Source organism: Chinchilla lanigera, unplaced genomic scaffold, assembly GCF_000276665.1.
Source record: "Chinchilla lanigera isolate Chin_1 unplaced genomic scaffold, ChiLan1.0 scaffold00048, whole genome shotgun sequence".
NCBI lineage: Eukaryota > Metazoa > Chordata > Mammalia > Rodentia > Chinchillidae > Chinchilla > Chinchilla lanigera.
In genome coordinates, this window is record NW_004955449.1 from 9,985,217 (window position 1) to 10,010,008 (window position 24,792).

Below are 24,792 nucleotides of genomic sequence, written 5' to 3' on the forward strand. Positions count from 1 at the left end.
TTTCAAGGTCACAGAGGAGGCATGTCTATATTGGCAACAGGAGACACATTGTTGAAAAATATGAGTGACTATAAAGTTCATTTTGGCTGTCTGTTTTGGCAGCAGCAATAGATCTGCAGGGAAATTTCTCCATAATTCTCCATTTTGGCTCCATAAATTGGCAAATCACATGGATTTTCTTGCTATTATGGCCTTAAACTTCAATTAATCTACTTTGTTCTTTTTCTCACAATATTTATTACTGTGGATTAAGCTAAAATATTAAACAAGACTAAATTGCTGAATGTATTTTCTGTTGTTTCGTGATATAACCAATTTTGGTTTTTAAAATTCCACAGATACTGTATTTATAGAAAGTCAGTCTATGTTGATTGTCATGCTGGATTCCTCCAGAATTCAGATGTATATGGTTCAGGATCTGAAGCAATTATGATCTTTAGGAGGTGGAGAAATTTATAAAAAACTGTAAACAAGCTAGCTCTCATTAAATCATAACAGCAAGGTATTAGAAAACTTGGGATGAGACTGCTTCCAGGTGGGAAGGTACAACAAAAGCTCTAAGGAGGGGTACTATTAAAATGAGTCTACATAAACTGATTTAGGTACTTCTCTTGTACTGGACCAAAGGTGGTACCTCCAGAAGAAGCTAAAATGAAGGGTTAGAAGGAGTAATGAGATACTAATTTGCATCTGCTGTGGTATGTTGCTTATAACAAATGTTTTGTTAATGTTTTCTAAACATGAATAGATGAATGAATGAATGAATGAATGAATGAATAAATAGAAAACTAGTTAATATAGCAGAGAGCTTGTGTACGAGTTTGAATTTAAAATGGCATCATTGAAAAATAAATTAAAAGGCTGTATTGCCATAAGAAATTAAGGCCTCTCTCAAAGATGTGCACATCCTCATCCCTGAAACCTGGGAGCACGCTCATAGCAAAGGGACTTTACAGATGTGATTTATGGGTAGGGGCTTGAAAATGGGGAGATTATCCTGCAATATCCAGGCAGGCTTGATATTATTTAACAAGTTCTTTAAAAGTGATAACATTTCCTCCCTGCAATGAGAGAGGAAAGTGTCTGCAAGAGACAGGAGAGGGATACTGCTGTGATATTGCTGGCTTTGCGATGGAGGAACAGTGCCACCAGCCAAGAACACAAGCTCTCTGGAAATAGGAACAGACGACAGATTCTGCCCAGAACCTCCAGCAAGGAATGCAGCCCTGACAACACCTTCCTTTTACCTCTGTGTGACCCACGTCAGCCTTCTGACCTACAGAACTGTACGGTAATAAAAGTGTGTTGTTTTAAGCCAGTAAATTTGTGGTAATTTGTTAAGGCACTGATAGAAGACAAATACATATATTTTGTGTTGTTTTAGCATTCCACAGTTTATGGGTCCATCAGGATATTTTCAAAGATCACGTTGCCACTAAGAAGTCAATGTTGAAAAGTGTATCTTGAATTTGGTATCAAGTTCTAGAAAGAAAGAGATCCATTATTAAAATCTGTACAATGTTATATTTTTTGTGATTAAATTAGGAGGCATTATCAAATGTGTTAAATAATGTTGACCTCTCAAATAGTGAAATTAGCTCTACAATACTGACACTTTGAAGCATTAGCAATTTTGCAAGTTATTTTGCTTTTAATTTACCAGACTTCTTGAGCAACAAAAGAAATTTGATTAATACATTAGTAAAATCATTGAGTCCAATCTTGTGGAATTTTCTACCTTTCTTGCCCATTACATAGTACTTAGAACAATACTTTTCCTACAGTACAGTTTTCATAATTACTGCTTGATTTGAATGGTAAAATGTGCATATATGGTTTTAAAAGAGAATTTCCTTTATCTTTCCATTTAAACATAACTTCGTTATCTTTCCATTTAAAATAAATGGCTATATATCGTGCCAGACAATGTATTTGGTTGAATTAAGGTGCACTAAGTATTTTTTTGTGGTATAGACTCGGTGAACTAGATAGAAGTCAAGAATATATCAGTTAAATTAGGTAGTATACATGGTCATTCCTAAGTCAGAATTTAGGAAATGGCTTGCTTTAACTGAATTTTTTCTGTAAGAGTTAGAAAGAAGTTACACTGAAAAAAACTAAAACACGATTTTGTACTCAAGGCACTTTTCACATGTAAATTTGTAGAGTTCTGAATAAGCAGGTAGAGGAAATAATAGAATAGAGTTTTAATTACGTTACTGCTTGATTATGTCAGAAGCAACATTATGACAGAAGTACTGAGCTCGCTAGCCGGTGGTTCAGTCCTGCCCTTACAGAGAGCTCGCTCAGCTGTCCTCACATCTCCCTTGGGTTCACTTCCTGTACATGCAAGGTTCTGTTTGTTGGGTTTTCTTTTTCACACCCTAGTTCATACTGAAGGAATTTCTTTTTAAACTCTCTCTCACACAGGGCCTGGTTCCACTGTCCAATTATCTCTCTACACCTCTGAATCACCACACATCTGCTCAGTGGAAGAAAGTGAGATCAAGTTGGCTGCAGGAGACGCTGTGCTGTGTAGTGCTGGATCCTTGGCAAAACTCTCCTCCTGCTCTAGAGGAACAACAAAAGCCCAGTGAGGAAGCGTGAGGATCCAGGCTGACCACAAGAGCCTCAGGTTAACCCAGTATAGAAAAGGAGACTCCAAACAAATCACTAGGAGCAGATTTCAAAATTAAATCAGCCATATTTCTTTGTTGTTGTCATCCACAAATTTGAAAACCTTGGGAAGGCATTGATTTTCCTTAACCTCACTGGAAGTGGGAAAGAAGTAGAGCCTTTTTGTTTGAATTTACTTCCTTTAAGCCAACATATGTTGGGGAAAACATCAGTAGTCTTTAAATCTAACTGTGACTGACGCAAAGATGGGTAACTGTTATCTCAGTATGCATTTTAATGCAATTGTGGAACATATGTGTTTCCATTTCTCACTTTTTATGTCCTTAAGGTGAAAACAGTTATAACCTCCAGCCCCTCCAAACATCTTTGTTGTGGTTTTCTTCAGTTAGAGGAAAAAATTTTAGTAACTTTACACCACCCAATTCCTGCTGCCCTCAGACAGACTTCTATTCCACCTCACTCACCTTGTTTTTACCTGGTTGAAGCTCATTTGAAGAGCACAAGACATAGGACCTCAGACTGTTCTTTAATCTCAGGGATACTCGCCATGTAACGTGCACAAGACACACGGCCTATCTGTGAAAATTGTACAATTATAAAAATAGATGTGATGGTTTTATTTAACCCGGCCCTGGAGATATAAATATGAATGGTGCACAACCTCAAAAGGTTTCTGCTCACTTGATACAAGTCGTGGATGAAAGGACTGCCTGAATGACAGGGCGTTAGGGCTCTGAGGACAGCTTCCAACCAGGAGATGACAGCATTGGACTCCACGGTGGCCTTGGGTGTGTGGAAAGGTTGCAAGAGAAATGTGAAATGTGTGAATCCTAACAGACAATTGGTAAACATTCCGTTCCCAGTCAAGAGGGTAGGCTTCACTGGTTGATAGTACATTTCTTCCTATTATGCTGTTTTGCAAGTAGATGTTTAATATTTTTATGTACCATATTTCAAGATTCTGGTGAGACAAGACCAAGGGTTTCACTTTTCTTTAGTGACTAAGAAATTAAGTTCTGTCCTCAGACTTCTAGCTCCAAATCACAGAGGGGTTCACCAGCCTCTTCCATCTGCCTTTCCCAAATAGAAGCTAAGCAAGTTGTTTCTTTGAATGAAGAAGATCCTCTACACTGCTATGAATTTTTTTTTAAAATCTGGATTTAGTTCTATGGATCCTTCTAACCTCAGTGCCTAGCATAGAGCCAGGCATTTGGCAAGACCTTGAATAGTTCTACAGAATAGAGCACATAGTAGGTGCTTCATAAAATTTTAGGGCTAATAAATTATTAAATTGAAGGTGATTATGTTGAAAACCACCAGTTGAAGCCAGCAGTTTCTTTTACAAACATAAAGATCACCTAGAACAAAAAAAAAAAGTAAGAGAAGTGGCTAGGTAATGTTACTTAGACAAAAGGCATGAAATAGAAGACACATTGATGACTGATGAAGGAAGAAAAGAAACACGTAATACCTAGAAGAAGATATAAATAAATCAGGACTTTCAAACTAGAAAAATGAGTATTTGTGCCTTGGATCCATCATTTTGCAAGGATTTTAACAAGATCCCAAAATTCTCAAATTCTTAGAATCTTCATCTATAAAATGGAGGCATACAAATCTACTTCAAATGGTATAATAAGTATCAAAATAAAACAAAATTGAAACAAATCATGTTTATCAAGAGATAGAAGAACAAGACAGTTGAGTGCCTGGCCTCTAGGCCCCGACTACCTGAGTTTAAATCCCAATTCTGTCACTTAATAATTGTGGGAATGTTGACTTCATTCCTCTGTGTCTCAGATTTTTCATCTATAAAATGATGATAATGACAACACTAATTAGATTTGCTATGAGAATTAATGGGTTAATAAATGGTAAAGTGCTTAAGTAGATATCTGGCCCAAAGTGTGACCAACATATATTTGATATTATAAGGAAATCTAGTATACTCTAGGTATCTCTTATCACAGTTTTTCATGACTGTATCTTTCTTCAACCTGAAGTGACAGATAAGGACCTTAGAGATTAAATTTCATCACCCTTGACTATCTAGTCTACTAAAATCTATAGAAGGTCAATATTTGGGCCCTGAATTTAGTTATCAAAGCCCACAGTAACCACTAGTGATAGCAAGTGTTGATAATCAACTTGACTGGAATGAGAAATAGCTGGGATCTTAGTAAAGCGCATTTCTGGGTGTGTCTATGAAGGTGTTTCCAGAGATGACTGGCATATGGGACAGCCAACTGAATGAAGAGTTGTGCCCTAAATGTCATCAGTACCACCCAATAGACTGAAAGCTCAGATGGAACAAATGGTAAGGAAGGAGGCAGACCACCAGCACAGGCATCTTTCTTTCTCTTGGCTTCCAGCCACCATGAGGTGTTGTTCATCTTTTCTGTGCCACTCCCTTCCATCACACCACCGTGCTGTGATGTTCTTCCCTGCAGACTCAGAAACAACAGAGTTGCTCAAACATGGAACCCTGTGAAAGCACAGGCCAAAACAAGTGGATTTCTGTTGGGAATTTTGTCACAGCAATGGAAAGCTAACAAACGTATCACTAGTATCTGCATCTTCCCTCAAACTACTTTTCCATTTTGTTTTTGGTACAAGAGATATTGTAAAATGCAGTTTATCATTCCTTTAAAAACAAACAATCATTTAAAGGAAATTCAGCACCCAGAATGATACATATGTCATGAGCTAGAAGCAAATATGCCAGGGGAGAAAATAGATTTCTGCCTACAGTCTTCTGAGAAGAAAACCAGAGAGATTTACCCACTTGATTTGTAGCACAGACTTTGCTACAGATATAAACTACTGTTTTCATCTATTTTGTTTTCCTTTCTTCAGCTATTGTGGGAAATTACCTAGTATCTTTCTCAAAACTCAATAAGCCAAAGACTAGAGGCCGTTGGACTCTTAAAATGTTATAGCTCAAAGGAATCAGACATAATGAACCCAACTCCACTTTGTTTGTATGTGGTAAATTTACTTTGTCTAATTTAATTCTTCATTCATTTATTGATTCAAAGGCAAAGAGAATTATTATATAAAGATCTGAGCTACCTGTTTAAGGACATTGAGCAATCCCAAGACATGTAGGGTGGCTAAGCAAGCTGGAAACCCAGAGATTCAATGCTGCAGTTATACTCTGAAGGCCATCAAGCTCTTGATGTGGGAAGAACTGATATTTTAACTCAAGGCTGAAGGTAGTTCAAGGACAGTCAGATAGAAGGAGCTCTCAGACTTTTATTCAATGCAGATATTCAGCTAATTGGGTAAGCCTACCATCACAAGTGAGATAATCAGCTTTACTCAGTGTATAGATCCAAACGTTAATATCACCCGACAACTCCTCAGAGAGACACTCAGACCAATATTTGAACAAATATATATGGACTCATAAAGTTAATTACAGTTTCTGGCAATTTTAGCCAATGAAAGTAGAAGCTTTTGGTTCAAAAGCTTAAAGTCCAGTTGAGGAAAACAGTAAAGACAATGACAGAGTGGATTTAAGAGCTTTAAATGCTATGCTAGGCAATAATCATACACTACATAAGCCAATATTTGGCCAAAGGTAGGTGGTGCGTCCTCAGAGTGACTGAAAGTGTTTTCTGGTGTCTATGAGTACACAGGAGGAATCTTCTGTGTTTACTGAAAAAGATAGGGATTTTTCATTTTAGAAAGGAGGAAAGAATGACAAACAAGTTAAAACTTGAGTCATGTGGAAGTCAGTCTAGCCAAATGAGCGTGGGAACTTATCAGCCTCAACCGTGATTCTTTCTCATCCTTCTTTCTGCCTCTTTAAGAGGGCTTTGAGGACTTTACTTCTTCCAGATCTTCAGGGACTAGGAGATGACCAGTCTACTCAAGTAACCACCATAGGCCCCTTCTAGGCCTGTCTGCCTCAGTGTCTCCACCAGGTCCTAGCCTCAGTTAACTTGGTTATCATATAAACTCTAAAATGATAATGACCTGTGTTACCACTCAGCCTGGTTTCACACGTGGATCCTAATAGAATACTTCAGGCACATAATGCGTAACAAGCACGATAGGAGACATCTGAATGGGGAATCCCTCAGGTTTGGAGGCTAAGCCATTTGGGTAGTCTGCAGCTCGCTCCACTTGAGTTGTAATCCAGTCTATGGACTTATGAGACTGGCATTTACATGAATGCTAAGGCTTTCACTTTGGGAACTGAAAGCAGAAAAATATATTTGATGAGCATCTAATGCTATCTAGAATTCTGCTAGCTGTTTCTAGTATATCATCATACTTAATCATAGTTTTTTAAAAACTACAGAATATGTATTGAATTTCCCATTTTCCAGATGAAGAAGGTAAGACTCGGGGAGATTAAGTAGCATATTTAAATTTGCAGTGTTGAAAATTAGAAATCAGAAAACAAATAATTTATTAAAATGAACAACTGAATCAGATGAGAGTGTTGTGAAGACAATAATAATGTATAAAGTAAAATTTCTCAGCTTTGGAAATAAGGTGAAGCCAGAATGAAGACAATGTTTTCCAAAGAAAAATGGTTTGGTGCCACTAACCAAAAAATTCATTGGGTTACATCATACATAATTCTGACTCAAATGTCACAAAGTGTACTTTGCTATATAAGGTCGTTGAGCATTAGAATTTCAATGTCCATCTACTTTGTCATATTTTTCACTTGTAGAAAAATAATCCTTTATAGTTCAATTCCTATTCATAAAGTGCACGTGATTCTAAATATTCTAAAGACAACTGATGAAACTTGAGTAATCTAAATACTATTGTATCTGTTAATTTCCTGATTTTTATCATTTACAATGTATAAGTAAGAAACTATTCTTATTTAAATTTCATCTTAAAATAATCTTAGACTCAGGGAAAAATACAAATACAAATAATAGATATAGATCCGATTAATTCTTTACCTAATTTTCCTTAAAGATAACAGTTTACTTAAATAAGAAAGTTTCTATGACAACTACAAAATAAAAGTAGGTACTACAATATTAACTGATCTTCCAGTCTTGATTAAATGTTATTAATTATGCCACTTAAATCCTTTTTATACTGCAAGATACAATCCAAGATCCCATGTGCACTTAGTATTTCTATCTCCCTGTCCATAATCTCCAGGCCCTTATGTCAGTTACTCTGTGGACTACTACTTAAGGTGGTTTTTTTTGAGATTTTTTTTTTTATTTTAAAGAGAATAGTAAAAAAAAAAAATCAAAATACAAACAAAATGAAGCAAAAACATTAAAAATGATACAGTGTGTCAAACCAAATAATAGGAATTAACGGTGGTTGCTATATTACATATTGTTGTCTTCAATGAAGTTGCTCACGTTACCAGATGTAAGAATGGAAGCTTGATCAAACCATTAAAGAGAATAAGAGAATAATAATTTAAAAAAACATTAGAGACAATACAGAGTTTCACTAGAAAAGATAGTAGGAATTCGCCAATGGTTATTATACTGCATATTGTTGTCTTCATAGAGATATTTTTAAATATGGTTAAATTATACTTAGAATATTTTTGGTAAGACTAATACAGAAGAGAATTCCCCTTCTCAGTGTACCATGTGTAGAGGTAAACACATCAGTATTAGCCATTGCAAGAGATATTAATATTGATCACTTGGGTAAGCAGATGACTATCAGCCTTCTCCAAGTAAAACATTTTATTTTTACCCACAATTAAGCCAAATTCAGGGTTAGTGGTCTTGTCCTCCAGCCTACCAAGTCTGCCCAAGGTTCCTGACACCAAAAGCAATGTTTTATCAAATTGCAGTTGCCACAATTAGTTCTCACAAAACCGCCCTCACTTCAGATACCAGTTGCAGTTTAGAAAGTCCCTAGGATTACTCTCTCCTTTGAAGGAGTCCAGGGACTGTCACTCCACCCTGGTGTACTGCTTATTTTAAATAAAAGATGCATAGACAGCAGCAGATGCTAGAGGAAGCTTTGCTTTGGTATCTTGCTTGCTTAAAATCCAGACCTTCTAAGGAAGATACAGATTACTTCTAATTCATTCCCTGTGTTTCTATTTAACTAAATTCACATCATGAGAAGAAAGACTAAAGTCTTTCAACACATTTGGGCAGATTTTGCCACACATATTGTCTCTCATTTTGGTCCTATTCAGTATTCCAAAGAGAATAATTTACAATACATTGTCTCTGCAGCACACTCAATAGATGATCCAGGTCATAGTATGCATTTCCGAGCCCACAGATTCTTCTAAAACTTGTTTATTCTACCCATAAAAATTGTCTGCATCCCCATTCTCTCCATGTCCTATGAAAAAGAAGGATATGCCCTTGAGAGTCATTCTGGGCTAGTAGGTAATCACATTATATAATTGCCTCGATGCATATAATAATTTTGTCTTTCCTCCTCCTTCATCTATTGTCATTTCATTCCAGGAGAACATAAGAACTTGAAAGGAAATTTCTCTTTCACCCTACATTGCAGACCAGCAGACTACAAATACAGGAGTTCCTATTATTACCTTCAAATTCAATAACTTTCTAGAAAATCCCACAGAATTCATAAAAAGCTATTTGTACTTATAGTTTATTATAGACAAAAGATGAAAGTTAGAATGAGCCAGACGTAGAGACACATGGGGTGAAGGCTTAAGAGGGTTCCAAACACAATCCTTGCATCTTTTGCAAGGAATTAGTACCCTGTCAGCACTGCAGTATGAATATAGTCAAGGAGCACTGCCAACCTCGACAACTCCCTGAACCTTCATTTCCTACAGGTTTGACTATAGTTCCATAATGTAGGTATTAGTGAATCATTGCCAACATAACTGAAATCAATCTTCAGTCCTTTCCCAATTATATTCATACTGTTGATTTTTCTGAGTAGTCAGCCTCCGCCCTGAGACTCTCTTTCTTTTTTTTAAGCAAACCTCTCTAGGAGCATATCATGAACTACACTATTACCAAAAATATTTAGGTACCTTATGTTCTACCATTAATAACAAGGACACTCTTATTACAGTAATTCTAAATATAAAGCTATTTCCCAGGCACAAAGGTTAAAGAAGAGACCTATTTTTGCATTGAGACAAAATTCTTTAGTACTCAACTTCCTTTTTTTAATCTATTAGGTATTTTATGGGAAGATTTTTCTTATTGTAAACTCATATACAAATAAATTTGCTGTTTCTCATATCTTTGCTGCTGTTACACATCTGAAACTTGCTTTTAAAATGTTGAAAAGAAAAAGTACACATACCTTTCACAGCGACAGGAAGAGATAATTAAACAGAAACTATGATGCCAACATTTGAGAAATCTATGTAAAAAGTCTATAAGAATTCTGTATACTATTGATGAAACTTTTCTATAAATCTGAAATTATATAAAAATTAAGGTTTTAAAAGCTGAATTATTACATCAATTCCTTTTGTTAGGATTACATGGATTTGAAATAAAAAAGTATGTATTGACTTTAAAGATAAATTTTTAATTTAAATCTTTAAATTTGGTAATGGCAGTAGTGTATCAGATTCTCTCTACAATTATTATTACATTTATTAATTTCTAACTCTAAAGTAAAAGCACAGAGCATTCCTGGGAACATAGAATTGTTCCATGATATCTATATTCTTGGTCGTGAAAACAGACATAAGGAAAGTAAAGTGTTTGACCTGCTTATTAAGTATTTTCTTTAATTAGATAGTCTTGAGGTCTGTTTAGAATACTTAGGAAGTAATTCTAGAGACCAGTGGAATGCTTCAGCCTAGTGTTCTTAGAAAATGTTTGACTAATACCTACTTAAAGCTTGTTCAAAATTATTTCAATCAACCTAAAATAATATTATGGAGATTTGACTGTAATAATTAATAGGTCTATAGAAATGTAGAAAAGATTATGATGAAATGTTAATTTCAGTTAAAATTCTGTTTGCAGAAAACCTCTAAAATAATAAAATATGTTTTAGTGATAAAATTATGGGCTAAAATTTGAAACAAATACCCTGGAGAGAAAAAGTAGATAGAAGGAAAATATACAGCTCTAAATCAGTAACTTATCTCTAATTTGTAAATTTGTTTGACAGTAGTGTTGCAGTTTGTGGTGAGCAATTGCTTTTGCCACACTGAACACTAGTTGCTTTTTTTTTTTTAATAATCATGACTACATTATTTTCCCTGCATGACCAAACTGCTTCATGAAAGGTGTCATTTTTGAGCATTATGGGCCACATTGCCACTGGCAGCAGCCAACTGACTGTACTCTGCCTGTTCATTGGGAATGGTCCAGGAGTCAGAGCCTGCCAATGGACTAAGAGCGGGCCAGCAACTCTTTGGAAATAAAATGGCCTTACCTGGAAGAGCCCTGGCAGTCAGGATGGAGCAGTTCCCTGAGATGAGCTCAATAGCCTATGGATATGGGTCAAGAAACCTCCACTGGCTAAGTCTAGGGTGACTTCAGAGCAGGTTGCTAAGGGGAGGTCAGCAAACCACTGAGATAAATTCACTAGAAACAATCTGACAATAATTTAAGGAAAAATTCAGTGGCAATACTCCAAAAGCAATAAAAGCAATCCATTAGAAATTAGAAGCCTTGCATAGATCCATAAGGAGAATTCTTGGCAGTCTGGTGAACATACTATTTTGTTTTCATTTTCTTCCTTTTTTTGTATTTGTTGTAGAAGATCCAGAATGATACAGAAATACTAAATCAATTTTTAAAATATATGCCTTATAAAATATTTATATGTTACATTAAAATATGTGCACTCACAATGTTTCCTAGGCTTCTGACACTAAGTATAACTCAAAGCTAGACAATATAGAAAAAAAATGACTTCTAGTTTGTGTCTATAGCTGCTAGTATTGCTAGGCTGATTGAAGGGAATTAGGTATGGGTGTAGGTTGGAAGATAATCTGACACATGAGAGGAAATTTCTCTTAGGGATAAAAATAAAATCAGTCTCAGGACCTGTAATACTTCGCTCCAAGCTCTTCTCGATTGGATGGTTTGTGTTGAGAAGTCTGCCATGATTCTGATGGGCATACTCATAAGTGAAATAAATCAGACCTGCATGTGTAAGCACCTTATTGTCTCACTAGTGTAAGACCTGAAGGAGTGAATAGAAACTAGGAAGTATGATAGATATTGTGAAATGAAAGGAAAATGCTCAAAAGTAAACGGCAACTGGGGTGGGGGAAAAGAGACGGGAAAGAAGGGGAAATTATGTAAGTATGTATATATAGTATAGCTAGTATAGTTGTACTACTGTCTTCTATTGCTCTACAGAAAGGAATAGTCAATGACTACTTGTTTGATATATCTTGTATGTCTCTGTTTTCTTGAGAAACCACTTTGAAGATATCAATAAGTAATACAAAAACAACGGTTAATTTCCTACAACTTTGTCTGTAACTCTGTTTTGTTTGTATTGTTCTTATACTATTTTGTAAACGGATGTCTGTTTGTTAATATGTTTTCCTTCTTTTATTTCTTAAAATAAATAAAATCAGTTATTCAGAACTTTCAAAAGACGATGAGCAACAATTTAGTTTTTAAATCAGTTTAATTTTGTTTTGGTCTGGGAGAAAACAATATTGATTTCCAATGTAGTGTCAATAATGAAGATTCATCTTCAACCATTTATCATTGGCCTAAAATTCTATTTACTCATTTGCTTATCTACTTCTGTCAATCATGTTTAGGTAAAATTTCAGCATTCACACTACTAATAGATATTTTTAAATGATTTCCTTCAATAGTCAAGTGAAGATAAAAGAAAAATTATAAAAAACAAAGAATTTTTCTGTTTCAATTTTTTACTGTTAAGTAGCCATTTTAATTTAAGATGTCTTAGTAATTTCTGAGTGATGTTGGTATATGTATTAATCAGTTACTGATTCATGATTAGCTCTCAGGCTGATATTTCTGAATTACTATATAAGGAAGATATAAAAGAGGTATAAAGGGGCTGGGAATTTAGCTCAGCGGCAAAAGCGCCTGCCTGGCAAGTGCAAGGTTGTGAGTTTGGTTCCGGGTACCGGAGAAAAATGAAAAAAAAAAAAAAAAAAAAAAAGAGGTGTAAAATACTCTCCTGCCATGGAGGAGCTTAACATTTTAAATGCATTCAAACTGTTATTTATTTCATCCTTAATTACATATCTCAAATTAAAAGAATAAGTAAACCACATAATGTCCTAAATCCAAAATAACTACAGTTTAATCGTTATCTAAGTAATGAATAGCAGATAATCACAATTTAAATGGACAAAGTTAAAGGCAAAACTTGTGATTGATAATAACCTTTCAAACATCAAGAGTTTATGGTTGAGCAAGAAAATACCTATACTGGAAGAAAAGCACCCTTGTCAAAGTTTTTCATCAGAATTTATGTTTTTCTATATTATTATGTTATTTTTTCCTATAATGCATGAAGGAGTTCCATAAGAGTAAGAAAAGGTACAAATTTTTGTGCATGCTTGGAATGAAGTAATTTTTAAAGCAGCTAAGACACTTTTATGATCTACGGTACGTAGGATAAGGCAGGATGAGGGCTTGCCCTTTTCCCCGGTGTATTTTGGTAGAATACTGTTACATTCCAGGACAAGGACACGGTATGCTATAATTTAGTTGCTTTCAGGAAAACCTGTTTACCAGCTGAAAATTGTGTTATGAGATAATGATAGGGTAAAATTTACAATGCTTGCAAAACATGTATTGATATTTAATCAGTCTGTTGTTTAAACAGCTGATCCTATGAAATTTTACACAAATATTGAATTTTTCTGGTACCACTGTGGACATATTCAAGAACTTGTCTATATTACTTTTCAAGTAACAGTATCAAAATAGCATGAAGTTCATAATCATTCAGCACTTAACTTTAAAATGTCAGCACTTGTGCTTTGCTTGAATAACTGCACTGAATCTGCGGATTAATAACGTAACAAATAAAACATTTCCAGTCATTTCCTTTGTTCTTTTGCTATTATAGAAGATGAGCATAAATAGAACATCAGAAAAGTGTATTATTTTCCAACAAAATAGCTTAAGATTCCCATACAATACAATCTATCTTTTGCTTACTTTCTTAAGAGACTTATCTATGAAAAAATCAGTGGTAAGTGATATTCTTTTACAAGGTCTCTGCTGCTTACCCTTACAAAGATCTGACATAGATATAATTCTGAAAAAAGAAGTTAAAAGTCAGTTAAAAAACAAAATATCTAATATTTCTTTAGCACTAAATACTTTATAAAATATATTCAAATGAATTTTCCAGCTTAATTCTTATATCAACTCTGATGTACCCAGGATATGTAATTTACACCACATATAATAAAAGGAAATAAATGCATAGGGAATCATAAACTGGCAAAGTCATATCAAAAAACTGTAAACTACAGAAGATAGAAATCAGACTGAGTCTTCAGATTTTAATGCATGCACATTTTCTAGCATAAAATTTTGCGAGCCTCAGAAAGTAAGATTTAAACATTGAAAACTTGTTTGAATTAGTTTATTGCAGGAAAAAAGAGCACAAGTTGTCTCAAGTTTGGTACAGTTATCATTTTAGATCAGGTGGCTTCTTCTTTCCTTCATTTTCATAAGCCTCTTCATTTCAGCATGCTTGCTCTAGCTCAAGACATCGTCTTTGTTCTCCTGTACTCAAAACTAACAAGGGATAATGTCAGAACTCATCTTTTTAAAAAACAATCAGAAAACAAATCATTTCTCCCATTAGATTCCACTTATATTTTATTGCACAGAACTTGACCACATGATCACCCTCAGCTGAAGAAAACACAGGAAAGTATGTGTCTGACCTTTGCCAGTCATTGCAGTTGTAGGTGAACAATGAGAAAGAAGTAGGAAAGACTGTGGGCTGGGCAGACATTGCCTACCACAAGCTAGAATGTCAGAAAAGATCTAGAAAATACTGTTTCACATTACGGTATCAGAATTTTTGTTCAAAAGGACATTAACAGCTGTAGCACCAGGTAGAAAATGAGTACATCCATATTTCTTGTAGAATTGAAGACTAAACTGTCCTGGCATTCAAGAAGGGAACAGTTATAACTTTCCTTGCTCAGACATTTTTTCTCCTCTCATAGCAAATTATGCTCATTTTTATGTAAAACAAGACCTTTTATATAGCAAATGACAACCAATTGAAGAAAAGAACCGGTATGTACTGGATCATATGCTAAAATACAGAGGCATCCCTGGATCCAGGAGCTTAAAGCAACACTGTCAGAGTCCTACCTCCCATCTCAGCTCCACTTTTTCTGAGCTGGCTTCATTTTCAAGAGTGTTTCTCTGATATGATTGCAAAAATAATTGGCACGTCTGCATTTATTTGTCCTCTCCACCTAACAGTCCTAAAGAAATACATGCGTATCTCTTCCTTGTAACTATCCTTGATGAAAACCATGGAGTTACTCTGATTTTTCTGGCTTGGTCACGCACAGATCTGCCCTGAGCAGGTAAACTATCACCTTGACTCAAGGTGAGGGGCATCTGAATGACAGGCCTGAATCATATGACTTTGGTGTTAGAAAGTTGGTTGGGGAGACATTGGGGTTACTAAAGGCTACTTATTAACCTCGCCCCATCTCCATGTCTGAAACAAGGACTTCCTGAATGGTAAAGATATCAAAAAGACAGAAAGCAGTAAATGTACACAATGAAGCTGGTTATTACAATTGTAGAAATAGGAAAAGTGAGTTTCTACACATTTCAGTCCTAAAAGAGCTAGTCAGGAAGAGGCTAAGCTAGAAATGTTTGGTTAATGAACTGTAATTCTACCAAATCGTCCCAGTTCCACTCATTGCTGCTAATATAAATGACGACTTGTCATTCCTGCCAATGATCTGTTGTAGTAGAACAGAAACCCAAACTTTACTACCAAAATTTCATCCCAGCAAGATGAGGCCACTCATAAGTGAAAGGAAACCATGGTACATTGAATATTAATTTACCCAATGTTTTTAAAATATAATCTGCCCATTTATTTGAGGAACATAGTATATTCCACATATTCATGCTGGAGGGTTGACTTTCGTTTCCTCACACTGTATGGAATGTGTTATGTATCCTGAACACACACACACGCAGACACTTACTGTACAACTTTCCTTGACCCTAATTTTCCTTTTGCTCAGATGAGTGGGCTATTCCTACTGCCACCATTTATCATAACTGTTTTTCTTTATAGACTTCTATAATGTGGCTTTGATTCTAAATGCTCTCTTGAAACTTTCCTCTTGAGTTCACCTAATTCAGTGGCCTCATCTCAATCCAAATTTCCCGTGACCTTTATCTGGCATTTTTTCTGTTAATCAATTTCTTCCTTTTACTCTGTTGGCTTCCACTATGGCTCTCTAGAATTTGACTCTAAATTACTGATACAACATGGTGACCCACTTCTCACCCTCCCAGAAATTTTATATATATATATATATATATATATAAAATGAATTTTCTTTTTGGAAGAGTATCTTCTACAAACTAGATTCTACCCCTACTTTACATTTTGCTTCAGTTTCCCAAATATTCCAGCCTGTAATAACTGTACTCTTTCATTGTACTCTTACTTTGTCAATATCATATTTTGTCAGTTTAATTCTTTTGAGTAATTATCTATTTTATGTATATGATCCCATTATTGATCTTGTCAGTTCTTGACAATGGGGTCATTATATTTATTCTCTGAGTTACTCCTAAGCTGTTACTGAGTGCATCATAAGTATACTGTAAAAAATATTTTCAGTTAAATTTGTGCTCTAAATAAGCACCTTTAAAATTTCTGTGAAATAACATGCTTTAAATTTAGTGGTGAAAAAATAAAAAGAGTCAATTATGTAAATTAAACTCTCATGTCCCTAAATGCAAAGTTTCTGGGAAGGAAAGGTGTATAATGGCATATCTCAAGGGATGAATATATTCCCGAAACATCAAAGAATAACACTTTAATCTTCAGAGCAATTAATATTCATTTCAAAAGACTAAACCCTCCACAATTAATATCAGGATCATATTTTACAGACACTTAATATTTTAACTTTACCACATTTTAATGAGACTTTAGTACCATGAAGATAAAGCTACTATAAAAGAAAGTTTACATTCTCACTAATTCTACATGATTTAAAATTTCATATAGAGCCAAAAATTAAAGAACATAAAGGATTAAAGGATACAAAGCATTTTAATTAAGAGCAAATATCCCAGCAAGAAAGGATGCATCTCACATTCAAACCTTAATGCCTCTAAGTGCATCAAAAATAAAAATATTTCGCCAATTAAAGATGTCTTGAAACACAGCATTTCTTGAAACAATCTGCCTTCACAGATTTAAAGATACCAAGCCGCTCCTTGTCTAGTGTTTCAACAACTGAAAAAGTTGGCTTCAGACTATGCCTTCGTTGTGATGAAACACAACCTTCGTTGTTTCAAACCTCAGCTCTTAAATTTCCTTCTACTTCCTTTACTGTTTTGTGCATTTTCAATGTGTGACAAGTAGCTTTCTCTTTGCCTAAATTCCTACAACTTTTGAATGCACGTCATTCTTATGGGTTGTTCAAACAATCCTGAGTTGAGCTATTTCTTCTCACTAGACTACACTTTTCACATGTTTGTATTACACATGAAGCTCCCTAGAAACCTACACTGAAAAAAACTTTAAAAAGTAATTTTTTTGCTGTCATTTTATACAGCCATTCAGATCCCACAAAATAATCTTAATTTTTATGATCACTAATTGTGAGGTCAAAATTTTGTATAAAATCATCCAGGGATACTGAAAGGTCCTTCAGTTTTTCATGACGCTGCTGCTTAACTAGGAGTCATGAAGATTCCTCCCTCACCAAATCTATTTTCTTTTGTCAGTTGTTCACTTATATGTACTCATTTTCCCGTTTTGTTGTCTAATTCATATTTAAGGGGCAGTTATAAAAGTAGAATAGCTTAATAATGGAAAGGAATAAAGTATTTTACTTTGATAATCAAATTAGTTCAGCAGGCTTATATCCCTGAAACGAAATTTTTCTGTAGTTTTGAAACATTTAAAATTCTGGAGCATTTCCCATGTTTTCCATAGATGGGACATTGATTTGAAGGTATGGAAATCATTTGTCTACAGAACATCGCCACACTGTGGAGGGTGTTTTACTCCACTTTGTATCTCCTTAGCACGGACCCCAAGACTTCCACATAGGTTTTGCTTGTTAAGTGAATAAACGGTAAGTAACTTTTGTCATAAATCATGCACCTATGTTATTGTGAACTCTGCTATGTGAATAATAAAAAAATCCTAAGAATACCTCAAAAAGTCAAAAGCCCATATGAATGAGCAACATTTTTTTTTCACAAGGGGGAATATTTGGGAAAAAGAAAATATATTTTCAACTATAACTTCCACAATAGCGAATTTTTGATATTCATGTTGGAAAATATTCACTTATTACTTAACTGATAAAAACATTTCTTTTTGTTTGTTTTCTTTTTTATATAAAATGCTGAGATACATTTGCCCAGATTTATTTGAATTTTATATTATGCTGTTTAACAGGTTTTCCTTTTTTAGCAAAATAGCTTTTAAGTTGACCTTATACCTTCTTTTTATCAGATATTTAATTACTTCATAGAGATTAATAGTATGTACTTAAAATATGTTCCATTGAAATAAAGCACATGTTTCAATATTTGTGTACACTCAAGGAATTTTGTCTCACTGAACTTTCTTCAAAAACTGCAGTTTTGATTAATCATTTCCTTGGCAAAAGTCATAGCAAGAATTTAAACTGAATGTTGAGGAATACTTGGAGTTGTCAATAATTTCAGAGATAATTATAAAATTTCATTCTGTGATTTTAATAGCAGCTTGAAATTCTATAATATCCTTTTAGTTTTTATGCTCACTACCTCAGGGTGAAGTGTGCCATCATCATAATAGCAGAAAGCCATTAAATACGCTAAATAATAAAGTGAATATTGACAGAATATTCTAGGAAGAATACAACAAGCACAACGCAGCTCAGGAGATGGGAATTTGGGCCTTCATCTAATACGAACCAGCGCAATGCAATGAATTATCCTACATCACTCTGGACTCTTAACTGTATAATGAAAAGATTAGATGAGGTAAATCAATCTCAAACTTTGTATACTGGGAAAATTATGCAATGAAGATCACTTCCTGTTGACATTAATACTTTTTCTTTATATTACTATTACTTCTACTACTATTACTACTACCGTACTGGGAATCAAACCTAGGGCTTTTACACTGAAGTTATATCTCCAGCCCTTTTAATTTTTTTTTTTAAATTTTGAGACTCAGGGTCTTGCTAAGTTTCCTAGGTTGGGTTCAAACTTACAGTCCTCCTGCCTCTCGAAGTTCTGGTCTTACACACACGAGCCACCACACCTGGATGATGTCAGTGCTGCTCACACAGTAGGTCCTGGGGTTGCCTGGTAATAGATGCACATGTCTTAGGAACATGCTGGAAACCAAAATTTCTAATACTCTTTTGGGTTGTAGTGGTCTCTATGTCTAGGTAAGTGCCACAGGCAGTATTTTTCTCTATTTTACATATTAACAACTGAAGCACAGACATTAAGATTAGACCGGTCCTTCTCATCCCTTCAGCAAACTTGACTTCATTAGGGATTCCTACACCTACATCTCTGAACCAAAGCTTCCTCAGAATCTTCGTACCTCACTGCCCCATGAAGAAAGATTAGAAGAATTAACCCTGGTGCAGAGGCTCTTGAGAGTCACTGATTTACCACTGAATTTTTTCATCCTCTTCTGAGCATGCAGCAGAACCTCTCAAGGAATAGCACATGGATACCCCAGTTATTTCCTCAGTTGGACTTGCTAATTGTCAGCATTTCTGCATAAAGCTTCTATCTCCCACTGGATTAATGAGACCCTCTATACAGCACTCTATTTACTGTATTATTTTTTCCAACATAGCAAATGGCATTTTAGCATTTCACAAATAAACTCCTTGAATTGATGACTTTGTTGTAAGGTCTATCCTTGGACAGTCCAAGCTAGTGTACCAAGAATCCTATGGATCTTCAGGCAGAGATTACATCTCCCCAGTTCTACACCAGAAATTCAGGGGTGCTTCAAGGTCTACAAATTTGATAGGATCTAGCAATAGCAAAGGCTTGCACTCTATTTCTTGGATGAAACCAACAGAGATGTTGTAAGACTTTAAAAGACAGGTTACCTAATATCTGCGGGAAAGAAGGAACGTAGCAAAGTCATAAAATATCCATGGCTGTTGTTTAGCAGAAAAGATGCAGATTTGGAAGACCTGAAGGAGTGCTATAAGTCAAATGTCTTGGCAACATCTTCTATGAACAAATGAAAGACATCCATCTTCTACTGCTGTAGTGTAAGAGTGGGAACTGTCACATAATAGAGAGAAGCAGGAAGAAAAAACAAGGGAAAAAAGCAGAAAAAGCCCTCTTGGCTCAGTGACTGGGGACTTCTATATCCAGGTTAAGTTTTCTTATGGAAGATAGAGCCTGCTATACTTGAATTGGAAAAATAAGATTCATACCTCTGTCATTCTGAACTATGTTGGAATTTAATTCAGTAGTATTTACTCATGCTTTATTTTTGTCTATAAAACTTTTGGTGTATACTTTTGGTGGACAAGAAATCCTGACTCTATGATTATGGGCTGATTCTGATATATTTGGAGCAATAGAGCTGGCCTGCCAAATGTCCAATTAGAGCAAAGTATTTAAAACAAATATGTGCCTCAGGTTAAGACTGCTAAAATGGCAACCAGACTTCAGAATCCCCTGGGTAGACAAAAGCAGTTACGCCACACAAGCAAAACTAATTAGTAACTTATGTACATGTCTCTAATAACCATAAATGAAACTTTTCACCTCCTCAAAGTGGTATAAAATAATCTCCTTTAACCAATCCCTTGCTGTCTTTAAATCTGTACTATAGTAACCACTCATAACAAGTAATTGAACTTCATTTTGCATTTATAAGCCAGCCTATCACATCATGCTTCTCAACTGCTTGTCATTGCTTTTGCGTTAGAATGGTGCTTTTATTAGGAGTCCCAAAATGAATAGATATGCAGAGATCACACTGGTTGACCTGCAACATTCATGTAATGTAAATAAGAAACATATTTGATGCTTAAGCCACTGAAATTAAAGGGATGTTTATTAACATAGCAAAGCTGACCGATACACACACTGAGAAAGAAACTGAAGCAAGGCAATCAAGTAAAGTCATCTTCTAAAGATGGGCCAAAAATTCTAGTGCTATTCTGCATCCCACATCTATCATTCACTGTTTTTCCTCTCTAAAATTCAAGAAGCAATTCCACTTACAATGTGATTGAATACATCAGTATGCAGGGGTGGGGGAGAAGGAATGAAAAACTAACACTATTTTAAAGCTTTCTCTGTGGAAGTTTTAATCTCATTATCATGAAAAGTTGGAAGGCATTCTCTTTTTAAATGATTGCAAAGTTTAAAATGCAAGTTGGGAATTCACATGAATGCTTAGAACTATGAGTCACTGAAAATCCTGGAAATGCTGTTAAAATAGTTCCACACTCCTCCTCCCAGCGAAGCCTTTCTCAAAGCCTTTTAATTCTTTGCAAAACTAGGTGTAGATGGTGGGATGGAGATATCATCTTTGTGTTTGGGTTCAACATTTTTTCAGCTTTCTTAAAGTATAATGGTTGAAAAATTTGTGTATATCTAAAAGCATGTGATTTTTGGTACATGTATACAGTGTAAAGTGATTACTGCAATAATCATTAACATATCACTAACCTCACACAGTCATAATTTTTTGTGTATGCTGAAAACATTTAAGATCTAGTCTTTCAGTGATTTTAGGTATAAATTGTTAACTGTAGTAATCACACTGTACAATGAATCACAGGCACTTTGCATCTGGAAACTCTGGGCCGTTTCCCTAATATCTCTGCTTTTCTCCCATTTTCCACCCTGCCCCCATGTCCCCTGGCAAGCACCATTCTACAAGTTCAACTTTCTGGACTCCACATAAAAGAAAGATCACACAGTACTTGTCTTTCTGTGTCTACTTCATTCAGAATAGTGAACTTCAGGCTCATATCCATGTTGTCAGAAGTAACAGGAGGTTCTTCTCTTTTGAGGATGAGTAATATTGCATGTGTGTCTGTGTGTGCATTTATATGCACCCCACATTTTCTTTATCCATTCTTCTGTCAGATACTTAGGTTGTTTCTACTATTGGTAGATGTGCTGCCAAAGTGAGCACTGTTTCTACATATTGGTTATTGTGAGTAGTGCACCAGGGAACATGAGAATGAATAATTCTTTGATGTACTAATTGCATTTCTTATGGATATATAGCACGTACTGAGATTGCTAGACCATATGATAATTCTGTTTTTCAATATTTGGAAGAAACTCCAAGTTATTAATGCTATTTACATCGCCATCAAGAGTGTGCAATGATTCTCTATGCTCCATGTAACTTTCTTCTTTCTCATTAAAACATTCTAACAGGTGTCAGATGATATTTCCTGTGGTTTAAGTTGCATTTCCCTGATGATTAGTGTTATTGAATATTTTTTCATATACCGGTTGACCATTTGTATGACTTTTTTGAGAATTACCTATTCAGGTCCTTTGTCCATTTTTTTCTTATAGTTATTTGTTTTCTTGATACTGTTTGAATTGATTGACATTTTAAAATCTCCACAAACAACCTTTCTCTTTTATATTAAAGGCTTGCTTTTAGGATCATTTCTTTCACATTCATTTTAAAAATAAAAATTGGCCTTGGAATCAGTGGTGGCTGTGGCCTGGCTGAGCACTGCACAGTTCCCCGGGAGGGGGTTCACTGTGGTGGTGGACTGGTTCATGTTGGCCTGCAGCTGTGGGGCTACTGCTACATCTGCCTGCAGGAGTTCATGCTATGAGCAACTAAACCAGCTGTACTATGAACCAGAGCAGTACCACTTGTACCAGGTGTTTTTCCAGAGGCCACCAAAGTTGCCTTCCTCCTCTAGGACAACCCTGCCTATCATAGCCAGGTCCTTTCTTCTGCGAGTTGTGATCAAGTACAGTAAGGGCGATCGGCCCTGGGCCAGGAGCCTTGCAGAACAGCTGCTGTGCTGGGAAAACAGGAGGTGAGAGCCAGGGTAAGAATGGCTATGTCAGCCAGGTCAGGCTGTGTTGTTTGTGCTATGAAGCCATGTGTTCAAAGTTCTTTGAGTCACTGCAGGGTTCAGGCTACCAGCTAGACGTTTTCTACAATCTTACACTGGCCTATCACAGCAACAGGTACTATGCCTCCTTTCTGAAGTGTATTGCCAACAGATTGAGCACCTCATCTGCCAACTCCTGAGCTTGATGTGGGTGTGGCCACCAAGAACAGTGATAGCCACAGTGTCAGCAACACCTTAGTCCTCCAGCGGACTGCTCTGGTGGAAGCCCTCAACCTCAAGACAGCCCTAAAGGACCAGAAAGTATGAGGCAGTACTGGACACCCTTACTGACAAGACACCTAGGACAGAGGAAGATTTGGACCTTGAGTTCCTTCACAATCAGACACTCGTGAACATGGATATGGTGTTGTTATGGTTTGTGTCTGGATGTCCCCCCAAAGCCTCATGCAGTCATGGGGCAGGCTTCCAGAGTTATGACTGATTCATGGTCCAGTGTTGGAATTAGGGATGTGAGTGCTACACTTGCCCTGGGGCAGGTAATTTGCATACAGTGTAAGGGATGGAAACAGGCTGCTCTTCCAGCTGCCACTCCTCCCTTTTGCTCTTGCTGCGTTTGCTGTCTTCTGCCACTGTGAACTGTTGCCCTCTGCCGTGGGCCCCTCTACCTTGGAACCAGCCAAGTATGGACTAAAACCTCCATGAACTGTGAGCTAAATAAACCTTTCTGTCTTTAATTTTGGGCATCAGGTATTTTGTCTCAGCAATGAGAGAAAAGCAAGCAATACAGGGGTCTAGAGAAGGATATGAAAACTACAATTTTTGCTTCAATAGAATTCTTTTCCCCCCAGAGAATATTGTCAGCTTCTTGCTCCTGTACTGTAAGTATGAGTATTTTGACCTGGCATCAGTTGCTGTAGCAGAAAATGCCCATTTGACTTAGAAATTCTCTACACCCTCTCTCTATGACTTCATGGATGCTGTGATGCCAGACAGCTCCAGAGAAGCTTTCATCAAGTTTGATTGGCTCTCTGCGATGCTGGCAAAGCAGTTCCAGGCACTCACCAAACAAGTCCTGGAAGCAAGATGCAATAGAGCTGATAATATTGTCCTGAAGCCAGTGAATGAATATGATGACACTCTTGAGAAATGTATTTCCATGTTGATGGTCCAAGCAAATATCTCTGGAACTTTGAAAGTTATCCAGTGGTGGAAAAGATCTGGAGTAAATCTGTGGAATTTTGTAATGACTGTGATGAACAGAAACTGAATGTAGCCCATTTTCTGTTCATACTGGAAAACAAATACAAAGAGCCATTGGCTTTTATGGACCCCACTCAAGAAGCATTATGATAATATCCTTAATATCACCACTATTGTATTAACTAACATCTGTGTTTCTCATTATGACCATTCAAAATGACAAGCTGAAGAGTTAATGAAGAAGGCTGAGCAGGAGGAAGAGCTGCTGTCCTACTATGATCCATATAAGAAAATATTCTATCTCTGCATTGTGAATTTGGTGATAGGAGTAATTTGTTGTGCCAAAAAATATGACTGGTGCTTCTTAAGTTACCAAAAGTTTGGAATCATACAATAAAAACCTGGGAACCGACACCTGGTATTATGTCAAAAGGTGTTTCTTTTCCTTATTAAAAAATATGTCAAAGCACATGATAATGTTTTGAGACAGTGTTATTCAGGAATATGTTTAGTTTCTAGAACACTGTGAACTTCATAGTAGAAATACATCGCTGTTATAGAATAAGCATGGGAAAAAGAAAGAATGCATATTGGAAAGAACACAGTCACATATGAGTTCCATCAGTTGAAAGCTTTGATTTATGAGCTTATAGGATGGAATATGTAGGTATAGTTGGTAATGACTTTTGTCAACATCTGTTAAATATATTTCACACAACATAATTTGCATTTATCCTTGGCAT

At 35.8% G+C, this 24,792-nt stretch overlaps 1 pseudogene; it reads left to right on the top strand.

Annotated features, from left to right (window-relative positions):
• The first annotated feature begins 1,066 nt into the window (after positions 1-1,066).
• On the top strand, positions 1,067-24,716 carry LOC102025743 (annotated as a pseudogene).
• The last annotated feature ends 76 nt before the right edge of the window (positions 24,717-24,792 follow it).